The sequence below is a fragment of the Hyla sarda genome, unplaced genomic scaffold, assembly GCF_029499605.1.
Source record: "Hyla sarda isolate aHylSar1 unplaced genomic scaffold, aHylSar1.hap1 scaffold_266, whole genome shotgun sequence".
Classification (NCBI taxonomy): Eukaryota; Metazoa; Chordata; class Amphibia; order Anura; family Hylidae; genus Hyla; species Hyla sarda.
In genome coordinates, this window is record NW_026609353.1 from 145058 (window position 1) to 158482 (window position 13425).

A 13425-nucleotide genomic window follows, 5' to 3' on the forward strand; every position below is an offset into this window, starting at 1 on the left:
ATTTCTGCGACTTTAGCTTCTAGAGCATTTTTACAACATTATACATAGGTGCTGAATACATAAAAAGCGACTGTTCAGCGACAGACAAGTCGCATCGGCTGAAAGTAGGCCAGAATGTCAGTCCATGTTGGAGCAGGTTTAGATACAGTCTAAAGCATAGATCTCAAAGTCTGTGCACAGAATTTAGCAAGGGCCTCGCACCTTCTGATGCATCAGGTAGGTGCACTATAGCATAGCCTAACCCTCTGTACTTTGGTCTATATTGATGCGGGACATAGACAGCCAGCTGATGACCAATCCATTAGTGCAATGGATGGCTGGAAGCATTTGTCTTTGCCTTTGCAATACCACAGAAGCAATGCATGGTCAATGTACAGCAATGACACACCTGTGTGAACAGCCAGGAGACCCCCCCATGTTATGTTACATAGTTACATAGTTAGTACGGTCGAAAAAAGACATATGTCCATCAAGTTCAACCAGGGAATTAAGGGGTAGGGGTGTGGCGCGATATTGGGGAAGGGATGAGATTTTATATTTCTTCATAAGCATTAATCTTATTTTGTCAATTAGGAACATTCAGCACCCACCCGCTATCAAGGCAGCTGCCTATCATGTCATGCCCTACCTGCACAGGTGTGCTGGCTACTCAAATGATCCAATTAAGGAGGCCATTTAGTCAGCAGCAGCAGAAGTCCTGTGCCTGGACGCTCCAACAGCGGCCAGACACAAGCAGAAGCAGCAGAAGCAGCAGCAGCACCACCTTTTGTTTTTTGGCTGCAGCAGCAGCAGCAGCAGCAGCAAGGCCCACAGGGCTGGCTAGCTGGCTAGCCAGCAAGCAGGTAGCAATGAAAGTAGGAATCTTTCTTTTTAACCCTGTAAGGGGGTGGTGCACTGTACCCGAAGATACTGCCATATCGGGTCAATGCATAGGGCGACGGAAGCAAGCTTCGAAATCGGCCCCCGTTCTCAAAAATCCATTTAATATATGGTCCCCAGATAGGGGACGTATCAGATATTAAACTGATAAGAACAGATACTACACTTGATCTTAGCCAAAAGGCCGAGAAGCGATAACCGTGAAAGGGGCGGGCCCAACAAGGTCCCCTTCATGGGCACTATCACTGCTTGCTGTCAGGGAGGCTGCCAGACAATTTTCCATGCACACTCTGGGCTGGGGGGCAGTCAACCACCAGTACACACAGCAGAACCTAAACCCATACCATTATTGCTAAGCAGCAAGACAGGGGCCCATTGCACTCCCACGGGGCCTTTTTAAATGCAATCCATAACCCGGATTTGCCAGGAACCCTTCTTACTCCTCCTACTTGCATGTGACACTGGGCTTAGGATCTGCATAGGAAACACACACACAAGCACACACCTACCTTTGTTGCCTGCAGATGCCTCCTTGGCTGTCCCCAAACGGTATCAAACCAACACCCACGGGAAGCTGTAAGCATAGAGGACATGCCTGCACCCCATTGGACTTACCTGTGTGGGTTAAATCCGGGTTATTTGACAACCTATGGCGGTGATGGTTCTGCTCAGGCAGAGCAGTGCTGATGCTCCTCATAAAGCTGTCGCTGCTGTGAAGGTTCTAGGTGACATCACAATCCCTATGGTTACATACACAACAAAGCTGGGTTGTTGTTGTTTACACTCTGCAAGGCCTGTGGAAGTGAGTGACATCATAGCACTGTAGTTCTGAGGGTTCTAGATGGATGCAACAATCTCCTGTTGCTTCTATGAAGGCCATAATAGACGACATCACCAAACAGCTCCATAGTCACATACACAGCAAAGGAGAGATGTTGTTTACACCTAGTGATGTCAGTGGTATTGAGTGACATCACAGCACAGTGCTAAGGCTCCTGGGCCTGGACACAGCAGCGGCTGCAATATCTCAACGGAGAATACGTTTATATATATGTGTGTGTGTGCGCGTATATATATATATATATATATATATATATATATATATATATATATATATATTCTCCGCCGAAATCACTTTTAAACCCATTTCCACCTTTTTTTCCCTTCTCTTCCTCTTACTTTTTTTTCACGTTTTTTTACGTTTTTCTCCTTTTCGCCTCTTTTCTGGGCGTATTATTCTTCTTTTTCTTCTTTTTTTTCGTCTAATGCATACCCCATCAGTGCAGCAATGCTTATTCAATACCGCCAGCAGATGGAGACACTGGGGGATAATTTTCTAAGGATTTATACTGATTTTTCCTGTCTGAATTTGTCGCACAGAAAGTTGCAGGCCAAATATGTGTGACATTTCTGCGACTTTAGCTTCTAGAGCATTTTTACAACATTATACATAGGTGCTGAATACATAAAAAGCGACTGTTCAGCGACAGACAAGTCGCATCGGCTGAAAGTAGGCCAGAATGTCAGTCCATGTTGGAGCAGGTTTAGATACAGTCTAAAGCATAGATCTCAAAGTCTGTGCACAGAATTTAGCAAGGGCCTCGCACCTTCTGATGCATCAGGTAGGTGCACTATAGCATAGCCTAACCCTCTGTACTTTGGTCTATATTGATGCGGGACATAGACAGCCAGCTGATGACCAATCCATTAGTGCAATGGATGGCTGGAAGCATTTGTCTTTGCCTTTGCAATACCACAGAAGCAATGCATGGTCAATGTACAGCAATGACACACCTGTGTGAACAGCCAGGAGACCCCCCCATGTTATGTTACATAGTTACATAGTTAGTACGGTCGAAAAAAGACATATGTCCATCAAGTTCAACCAGGGAATTAAGGGGTAGGGGTGTGGCGCGATATTGGGGAAGGGATGAGATTTTATATTTCTTCATAAGCATTAATCTTATTTTGTCAATTAGGAACATTCAGCACCCACCCGCTATCAAGGCAGCTGCCTATCATGTCATGCCCTACCTGCACAGGTGTGCTGGCTACTCAAATGATCCAATTAAGGAGGCCATTTAGTCAGCAGCAGCAGAAGTCCTGTGCCTGGACGCTCCAACAGCGGCCAGACACAAGCAGAAGCAGCGCAGCAGCAGCACCACCTTTTGTTTTTTGGCTGCAGCAGCAGCAGCAGCAGCAGCAAGGCCCACAGGGCTGGCTAGCTGGCTAGCCAGCAAGCAGGTAGCAATGAAAGTAGGAATCTTTCTTTTTAACCCTGTAAGGGGGTGGTGCACTGTACCCGAAGATACTGCCATATCGGGTCAATGCATAGGGCGACGGAAGCAAGCTTCGAAATCGGCCCCCGTTCTCAAAAATCCATTTAATATATGGTCCCCAGATAGGGGACGTATCAGATATTAAACTGATAAGAACAGATACTACACTTGATCTTAGCCAAAAGGCCGAGAAGCGATAACCGTGAAAGGGGCGGGCCCAACAAGGTCCCCTTCATGGGCACTATCACTGCTTGCTGTCAGGGAGGCTGCCAGACAATTTTCCATGCACACTCTGGGCTGGGGGGCAGTCAACCACCAGTACACACAGCAGAACCTAAACCCATACCATTATTGCTAAGCAGCAAGACAGGGGCCCATTGCACTCCCACGGGGCCTTTTTAAATGCAATCCATAACCCGGATTTGCCAGGAACCCTTCTTACTCCTCCTACTTGCATGTGACACTGGGCTTAGGATCTGCATAGGAAACACACACACAAGCACACACCTACCTTTGTTGCCTGCAGATGCCTCCTTGGCTGTCCCCAAACGGTATCAAACCAACACCCACGGGAAGCTGTAAGCATAGAGGACATGCCTGCACCCCATTGGACTTACCTGTGTGGGTTAAATCCGGGTTATTTGACAACCTATGGCGGTGATGGTTCTGCTCAGGCAGAGCAGTGCTGATGCTCCTCATAAAGCTGTCGCTGCTGTGAAGGTTCTAGGTGACATCACAATCCCTATGGTTACATACACAACAAAGCTGGGTTGTTGTTGTTTACACTCTGCAAGGCCTGTGGAAGTGAGTGACATCATAGCACTGTAGTTCTGAGGGTTCTAGATGGATGCAACAATCTCCTGTTGCTTCTATGAAGGCCATAATAGACGACATCACCAAACAGCTCCATAGTCACATACACAGCAAAGGAGAGATGTTGTTTACACCTAGTGATGTCAGTGGTATTGAGTGACATCACAGCACAGTGCTAAGGCTCCTGGGCCTGGACACAGCAGCGGCTGCAATATCTCAACGGAGAATACGTTTATATATATGTGTGTGTGTGCGCGTATATATATATATATATATATATATATATATATATATATATATATTTCTCCGCCGAAATCACTTTTAAACCCATTTCCACCTTTTTTTCCCTTCTCTTCCTCTTACTTTTTTTTCACGTTTTTTTACGTTTTTCTCCTTTTCGCCTCTTTTCTGGGCGTATTATTCTTCTTTTTCTTCTTTTTTTTCGTCTAATGCATACCCCATCAGTGCAGCAATGCTTATTCAATACCGCCAGCAGATGGAGACACTGGGGGATAATTTTCTAAGGATTTATACTGATTTTTCCTGTCTGAATTTGTCGCACAGAAAGTTGCAGGCCAAATATGTGTGACATTTCTGCGACTTTAGCTTCTAGAGCATTTTTACAACATTATACATAGGTGCTGAATACATAAAAAGCGACTGTTCAGCGACAGACAAGTCGCATCGGCTGAAAGTAGGCCAGAATGTCAGTCCATGTTGGAGCAGGTTTAGATACAGTCTAAAGCATAGATCTCAAAGTCTGTGCACAGAATTTAGCAAGGGCCTCGCACCTTCTGATGCATCAGGTAGGTGCACTATAGCATAGCCTAACCCTCTGTACTTTGGTCTATATTGATGCGGGACATAGACAGCCAGCTGATGACCAATCCATTAGTGCAATGGATGGCTGGAAGCATTTGTCTTTGCCTTTGCAATACCACAGAAGCAATGCATGGTCAATGTACAGCAATGACACACCTGTGTGAACAGCCAGGAGACCCCCCCATGTTATGTTACATAGTTACATAGTTAGTACGGTCGAAAAAAGACATATGTCCATCAAGTTCAACCAGGGAATTAAGGGGTAGGGGTGTGGCGCGATATTGGGGAAGGGATGAGATTTTATATTTCTTCATAAGCATTAATCTTATTTTGTCAATTAGGAACATTCAGCACCCACCCGCTATCAAGGCAGCTGCCTATCATGTCATGCCCTACCTGCACAGGTGTGCTGGCTACTCAAATGATCCAATTAAGGAGGCCATTTAGTCAGCAGCAGCAGAAGTCCTGTGCCTGGACGCTCCAACAGCGGCCAGACACAAGCAGAAGCAGCAGAAGCAGCAGCAGCACCACCTTTTGTTTTTTGGCTGCAGCAGCAGCAGCAGCAGCAGCAGAGGCCCACAGGGCTGGCTAGCTGGCTAGCCAGCAAGCAGGTAGCAATGAAAGTAGGAATCTTTCTTTTTAACCCTGTAAGGGGGTGGTGCACTGTACCCGAAGATACTGCCATATCGGGTCAATGCATAGGGCGACGGAAGCAAGCTTCGAAATCGGCCCCCGTTCTCAAAAATCCATTTAATATATGGTCCCCAGATAGGGGACGTATCAGATATTAAACTGATAAGAACAGATACTACACTTGATCTTAGCCAAAAGGCCGAGAAGCGATAACCGTGAAAGGGGCGGGCCCAACAAGGTCCCCTTCATGGGCACTATCACTGCTTGCTGTCAGGGAGGCTGCCAGACAATTTTCCATGCACACTCTGGGCTGGGGGGCAGTCAACCACCAGTACACACAGCAGAACCTAAACCCATACCATTATTGCTAAGCAGCAAGACAGGGGCCCATTGCACTCCCACGGGGCCTTTTTAAATGCAATCCATAACCCGGATTTGCCAGGAACCCTTCTTACTCCTCCTACTTGCATGTGACACTGGGCTTAGGATCTGCATAGGAAACACACACACAAGCACACACCTACCTTTGTTGCCTGCAGATGCCTCCTTGGCTGTCCCCAAACGGTATCAAACCAACACCCACGGGAAGCTGTAAGCATAGAGGACATGCCTGCACCCCATTGGACTTACCTGTGTGGGTTAAATCCGGGTTATTTGACAACCTATGGCGGTGATGGTTCTGCTCAGGCAGAGCAGTGCTGATGCTCCTCATAAAGCTGTCGCTGCTGTGAAGGTTCTAGGTGACATCACAATCCCTATGGTTACATACACAACAAAGCTGGGTTGTTGTTGTTTACACTCTGCAAGGCCTGTGGAAGTGAGTGACATCATAGCACTGTAGTTCTGAGGGTTCTAGATGGATGCAACAATCTCCTGTTGCTTCTATGAAGGCCATAATAGACGACATCACCAAACAGCTCCATAGTCACATACACAGCAAAGGAGAGATGTTGTTTACACCTAGTGATGTCAGTGGTATTGAGTGACATCACAGCACAGTGCTAAGGCTCCTGGGCCTGGACACAGCAGCGGCTGCAATATCTCAACGGAGAATACGTTTATATATATGTGTGTGTGTGCGCGTATATATATATATATATATATATATATATATATATATATATATATTTCTCCGCCGAAATCACTTTTAAACCCATTTCCACCTTTTTTTCCCTTCTCTTCCTCTTACTTTTTTTTCACGTTTTTTTACGTTTTTCTCCTTTTCGCCTCTTTTCTGGGCGTATTATTCTTCTTTTTCTTCTTTTTTTTCGTCTAATGCATACCCCATCAGTGCAGCAATGCTTATTCAATACCGCCAGCAGATGGAGACACTGGGGGATAATTTTCTAAGGATTTATACTGATTTTTCCTGTCTGAATTTGTCGCACAGAAAGTTGCAGGCCAAATATGTGTGACATTTCTGCGACTTTAGCTTCTAGAGCATTTTTACAACATTATACATAGGTGCTGAATACATAAAAAGCGACTGTTCAGCGACAGACAAGTCGCATCGGCTGAAAGTAGGCCAGAATGTCAGTCCATGTTGGAGCAGGTTTAGATACAGTCTAAAGCATAGATCTCAAAGTCTGTGCACAGAATTTAGCAAGGGCCTCGCACCTTCTGATGCATCAGGTAGGTGCACTATAGCATAGCCTAACCCTCTGTACTTTGGTCTATATTGATGCGGGACATAGACAGCCAGCTGATGACCAATCCATTAGTGCAATGGATGGCTGGAAGCATTTGTCTTTGCCTTTGCAATACCACAGAAGCAATGCATGGTCAATGTACAGCAATGACACACCTGTGTGAACAGCCAGGAGACCCCCCCATGTTATGTTACATAGTTACATAGTTAGTACGGTCGAAAAAAGACATATGTCCATCAAGTTCAACCAGGGAATTAAGGGGTAGGGGTGTGGCGCGATATTGGGGAAGGGATGAGATTTTATATTTCTTCATAAGCATTAATCTTATTTTGTCAATTAGGAACATTCAGCACCCACCCGCTATCAAGGCAGCTGCCTATCATGTCATGCCCTACCTGCACAGGTGTGCTGGCTACTCAAATGATCCAATTAAGGAGGCCATTTAGTCAGCAGCAGCAGAAGTCCTGTGCCTGGACGCTCCAACAGCGGCCAGACACAAGCAGAAGCAGCAGAAGCAGCAGCAGCACCACCTTTTGTTTTTTGGCTGCAGCAGCAGCAGCAGCAGCAGCAAGGCCCACAGGGCTGGCTAGCTGGCTAGCCAGCAAGCAGGTAGCAATGAAAGTAGGAATCTTTCTTTTTAACCCTGTAAGGGGGTGGTGCACTGTACCCGAAGATACTGCCATATCGGGTCAATGCATAGGGCGACGGAAGCAAGCTTCGAAATCGGCCCCCGTTCTCAAAAATCCATTTAATATATGGTCCCCAGATAGGGGACGTATCAGATATTAAACTGATAAGAACAGATACTACACTTGATCTTAGCCAAAAGGCCGAGAAGCGATAACCGTGAAAGGGGCGGGCCCAACAAGGTCCCCTTCATGGGCACTATCACTGCTTGCTGTCAGGGAGGCTGCCAGACAATTTTCCATGCACACTCTGGGCTGGGGGGCAGTCAACCACCAGTACACACAGCAGAACCTAAACCCATACCATTATTGCTAAGCAGCAAGACAGGGGCCCATTGCACTCCCACGGGGCCTTTTTAAATGCAATCCATAACCCGGATTTGCCAGGAACCCTTCTTACTCCTCCTACTTGCATGTGACACTGGGCTTAGGATCTGCATAGGAAACACACACACAAGCACACACCTACCTTTGTTGCCTGCAGATGCCTCCTTGGCTGTCCCCAAACGGTATCAAACCAACACCCACGGGAAGCTGTAAGCATAGAGGACATGCCTGCACCCCATTGGACTTACCTGTGTGGGTTAAATCCGGGTTATTTGACAACCTATGGCGGTGATGGTTCTGCTCAGGCAGAGCAGTGCTGATGCTCCTCATAAAGCTGTCGCTGCTGTGAAGGTTCTAGGTGACATCACAATCCCTATGGTTACATACACAACAAAGCTGGGTTGTTGTTGTTTACACTCTGCAAGGCCTGTGGAAGTGAGTGACATCATAGCACTGTAGTTCTGAGGGTTCTAGATGGATGCAACAATCTCCTGTTGCTTCTATGAAGGCCATAATAGACGACATCACCAAACAGCTCCATAGTCACATACACAGCAAAGGAGAGATGTTGTTTACACCTAGTGATGTCAGTGGTATTGAGTGACATCACAGCACAGTGCTAAGGCTCCTGGGCCTGGACACAGCAGCGGCTGCAATATCTCAACGGAGAATACGTTTATATATATGTGTGTGTGTGCGCGTATATATATATATATATATATATATATATATATATATATATATATTTCTCCGCCGAAATCACTTTTAAACCCATTTCCACCTTTTTTTCCCTTCTCTTCCTCTTACTTTTTTTTCACGTTTTTTTACGTTTTTCTCCTTTTCGCCTCTTTTCTGGGCGTATTATTCTTCTTTTTCTTCTTTTTTTTCGTCTAATGCATACCCCATCAGTGCAGCAATGCTTATTCAATACCGCCAGCAGATGGAGACACTGGGGGATAATTTTCTAAGGATTTATACTGATTTTTCCTGTCTGAATTTGTCGCACAGAAAGTTGCAGGCCAAATATGTGTGACATTTCTGCGACTTTAGCTTCTAGAGCATTTTTACAACATTATACATAGGTGCTGAATACATAAAAAGCGACTGTTCAGCGACAGACAAGTCGCATCGGCTGAAAGTAGGCCAGAATGTCAGTCCATGTTGGAGCAGGTTTAGATACAGTCTAAAGCATAGATCTCAAAGTCTGTGCACAGAATTTAGCAAGGGCCTCGCACCTTCTGATGCATCAGGTAGGTGCACTATAGCATAGCCTAACCCTCTGTACTTTGGTCTATATTGATGCGGGACATAGACAGCCAGCTGATGACCAATCCATTAGTGCAATGGATGGCTGGAAGCATTTGTCTTTGCCTTTGCAATACCACAGAAGCAATGCATGGTCAATGTACAGCAATGACACACCTGTGTGAACAGCCAGGAGACCCCCCCATGTTATGTTACATAGTTACATAGTTAGTACGGTCGAAAAAAGACATATGTCCATCAAGTTCAACCAGGGAATTAAGGGGTAGGGGTGTGGCGCGATATTGGGGAAGGGATGAGATTTTATATTTCTTCATAAGCATTAATCTTATTTTGTCAATTAGGAACATTCAGCACCCACCCGCTATCAAGGCAGCTGCCTATCATGTCATGCCCTACCTGCACAGGTGTGCTGGCTACTCAAATGATCCAATTAAGGAGGCCATTTAGTCAGCAGCAGCAGAAGTCCTGTGCCTGGACGCTCCAACAGCGGCCAGACACAAGCAGAAGCAGCAGAAGCAGCAGCAGCACCACCTTTTGTTTTTTGGCTGCAGCAGCAGCAGCAGCAGCAGCAAGGCCCACAGGGCTGGCTAGCTGGCTAGCCAGCAAGCAGGTAGCAATGAAAGTAGGAATCTTTCTTTTTAACCCTGTAAGGGGGTGGTGCACTGTACCCGAAGATACTGCCATATCGGGTCAATGCATAGGGCGACGGAAGCAAGCTTCGAAATCGGCCCCCGTTCTCAAAAATCCATTTAATATATGGTCCCCAGATAGGGGACGTATCAGATATTAAACTGATAAGAACAGATACTACACTTGATCTTAGCCAAAAGGCCGAGAAGCGATAACCGTGAAAGGGGCGGGCCCAACAAGGTCCCCTTCATGGGCACTATCACTGCTTGCTGTCAGGGAGGCTGCCAGACAATTTTCCATGCACACTCTGGGCTGGGGGGCAGTCAACCACCAGTACACACAGCAGAACCTAAACCCATACCATTATTGCTAAGCAGCAAGACAGGGGCCCATTGCACTCCCACGGGGCCTTTTTAAATGCAATCCATAACCCGGATTTGCCAGGAACCCTTCTTACTCCTCCTACTTGCATGTGACACTGGGCTTAGGATCTGCATAGGAAACACACACACAAGCACACACCTACCTTTGTTGCCTGCAGATGCCTCCTTGGCTGTCCCCAAACGGTATCAAACCAACACCCACGGGAAGCTGTAAGCATAGAGGACATGCCTGCACCCCATTGGACTTACCTGTGTGGGTTAAATCCGGGTTATTTGACAACCTATGGCGGTGATGGTTCTGCTCAGGCAGAGCAGTGCTGATGCTCCTCATAAAGCTGTCGCTGCTGTGAAGGTTCTAGGTGACATCACAATCCCTATGGTTACATACACAACAAAGCTGGGTTGTTGTTGTTTACACTCTGCAAGGCCTGTGGAAGTGAGTGACATCATAGCACTGTAGTTCTGAGGGTTCTAGATGGATGCAACAATCTCCTGTTGCTTCTATGAAGGCCATAATAGACGACATCACCAAACAGCTCCATAGTCACATACACAGCAAAGGAGAGATGTTGTTTACACCTAGTGATGTCAGTGGTATTGAGTGACATCACAGCACAGTGCTAAGGCTCCTGGGCCTGGACACAGCAGCGGCTGCAATATCTCAACGGAGAATACGTTTATATATATGTGTGTGTGTGCGCGTATATATATACATATATATATATATATATATATATATATATATATATTTCTCCGCCGAAATCACTTTTAAACCCATTTCCACCTTTTTTTCCCTTCTCTTCCTCTTACTTTTTTTTCACGTTTTTTTACGTTTTTCTCCTTTTCGCCTCTTTTCTGGGCGTATTATTCTTCTTTTTCTTCTTTTTTTTCGTCTAATGCATACCCCATCAGTGCAGCAATGCTTATTCAATACCGCCAGCAGATGGAGACACTGGGGGATAATTTTCTAAGGATTTATACTGATTTTTCCTGTCTGAATTTGTCGCACAGAAAGTTGCAGGCCAAATATGTGTGACATTTCTGCGACTTTAGCTTCTAGAGCATTTTTACAACATTATACATAGGTGCTGAATACATAAAAAGCGACTGTTCAGCGACAGACAAGTCGCATCGGCTGAAAGTAGGCCAGAATGTCAGTCCATGTTGGAGCAGGTTTAGATACAGTCTAAAGCATAGATCTCAAAGTCTGTGCACAGAATTTAGCAAGGGCCTCGCACCTTCTGATGCATCAGGTAGGTGCACTATAGCATAGCCTAACCCTCTGTACTTTGGTCTATATTGATGCGGGACATAGACAGCCAGCTGATGACCAATCCATTAGTGCAATGGATGGCTGGAAGCATTTGTCTTTGCCTTTGCAATACCACAGAAGCAATGCATGGTCAATGTACAGCAATGACACACCTGTGTGAACAGCCAGGAGACCCCCCCATGTTATGTTACATAGTTACATAGTTAGTACGGTCGAAAAAAGACATATGTCCATCAAGTTCAACCAGGGAATTAAGGGGTAGGGGTGTGGCGCGATATTGGGGAAGGGAGGGATGAGATTTTATATTTCTTCATAAGCATTAATCTTATTTTGTCAATTAGGAACATTCAGCACCCACCCGCTATCAAGGCAGCTGCCTATCATGTCATGCCCTACCTGCACAGGTGTGCTGGCTACTCAAATGATCCAATTAAGGAGGCCATTTAGTCAGCAGCAGCAGAAGTCCTGTGCCTGGACGCTCCAACAGCGGCCAGACACAAGCAGAAGCAGAAGCAGCAGCAGCACCACCTTTTGTTTTTTGGCTGCAGCAGCAGCAGCAAGGCCCACAGGGCTGGCTAGCTGGCTAGCCAGCAAGCAGGTAGCAATGAAAGTAGGAATCTTTCTTTTTAACCCTGTAAGGGGGTGGTGCACTGTACCCGAAGATACTGCCATATCGGGTCAATGCATAGGGCGACGGAAGCAAGCTTCGAAATCGGCCCCCGTTCTCAAAAATCCATTTAATATATGGTCCCCAGATAGGGGACGTATCAGATATTAAACTGATAAGAACAGATACTACACTTGATCTTAGCCAAAAGGCCGAGAAGCGATAACCGTGAAAGGGGCGGGCCCAACAAGGTCCCCTTCATGGGCACTATCACTGCTTGCTGTCAGGGAGGCTGCCAGACAATTTTCCATGCACACTCTGGGCTGGGGGGCAGTCAACCACCAGTACACACAGCAGAACCTAAACCCATACCATTATTGCTAAGCAGCAAGACAGGGGCCCATTGCACTCCCACGGGGCCTTTTTAAATGCAATCCATAACCCGGATTTGCCAGGAACCCTTCTTACTCCTCCTACTTGCATGTGACACTGGGCTTAGGATCTGCATAGGAAACACACACACAAGCACACACCTACCTTTGTTGCCTGCAGATGCCTCCTTGGCTGTCCCCAAACGGTATCAAACCAACACCCACGGGAAGCTGTAAGCATAGAGGACATGCCTGCACCCCATTGGACTTACCTGTGTGGGTTAAATCCGGGTTATTTGACAACCTATGGCGGTGATGGTTCTGCTCAGGCAGAGCAGTGCTGATGCTCCTCATAAAGCTGTCGCTGCTGTGAAGGTTCTAGGTGACATCACAAATCCCTATGGTTACATACACAACAAAGCTGGGTTGTTGTTGTTTACACTCTGCAAGGCCTGTGGAAGTGAGTGACATCATAGCACTGTAGTTCTGCGGGTTCTAGATGGATGCAACAATCTCCTGTTGCTTCTATGAAGGCCATAATAGACGACATCACCAAACAGCTCCATAGTCACATACACAGCAAAGGAGAGATGTTGTTTACACCTAGTGATGTCAGTGGTATTGAGTGACATCACAGCACAGTGCTAAGGCTCCTGGGCCTGGACACAGCAGCGGCTGCAATATCTCAACGGAGAATACGTTTATATATATGTGTGTGTGTGCGCGTATATATATATATATATATATATATATATATATATATATATATATTTCTCCGCCGAAATCACTTTTAAACCCATTTCCACC

The 13425-nt window shown here is 46.2% G+C and overlaps 6 non-coding genes across 6 annotated transcripts; all 6 read right to left on the bottom strand.

The window, feature by feature from the left end:
• Nucleotides 1-884: 884 nt before the first annotated feature.
• LOC130324666 (U2 spliceosomal RNA) lies at nt 885-1075 on the bottom strand. The gene has a single exon (XR_008869624.1). It is a non-coding gene; the product is annotated as a U2 spliceosomal RNA (small nuclear RNA).
• A 2090-nt stretch (nt 1076-3165) lies between these two features.
• On the bottom strand, nt 3166-3356 carry LOC130324668 (U2 spliceosomal RNA). The gene has a single exon (XR_008869626.1). It is a non-coding gene; the product is annotated as a U2 spliceosomal RNA (small nuclear RNA).
• Nucleotides 3357-5446: 2090 nt separating this feature from the next.
• LOC130324669 (U2 spliceosomal RNA) lies at nt 5447-5637 on the bottom strand. The gene has a single exon (XR_008869627.1). It is a non-coding gene; the product is annotated as a U2 spliceosomal RNA (small nuclear RNA).
• A 2089-nt stretch (nt 5638-7726) lies between these two features.
• Nucleotides 7727-7917, bottom strand: LOC130324670 (U2 spliceosomal RNA). The gene has a single exon (XR_008869628.1). It is a non-coding gene; the product is annotated as a U2 spliceosomal RNA (small nuclear RNA).
• A 2089-nt stretch (nt 7918-10006) lies between these two features.
• LOC130324672 (U2 spliceosomal RNA) lies at nt 10007-10197 on the bottom strand. Its single transcript, XR_008869629.1, has one exon. It is a non-coding gene; the product is annotated as a U2 spliceosomal RNA (small nuclear RNA).
• Nucleotides 10198-12280: 2083 nt separating this feature from the next.
• LOC130324673 (U2 spliceosomal RNA) lies at nt 12281-12471 on the bottom strand. Its single transcript, XR_008869630.1, has one exon. It is a non-coding gene; the product is annotated as a U2 spliceosomal RNA (small nuclear RNA).
• Nucleotides 12472-13425: the final 954 nt, after the last annotated feature.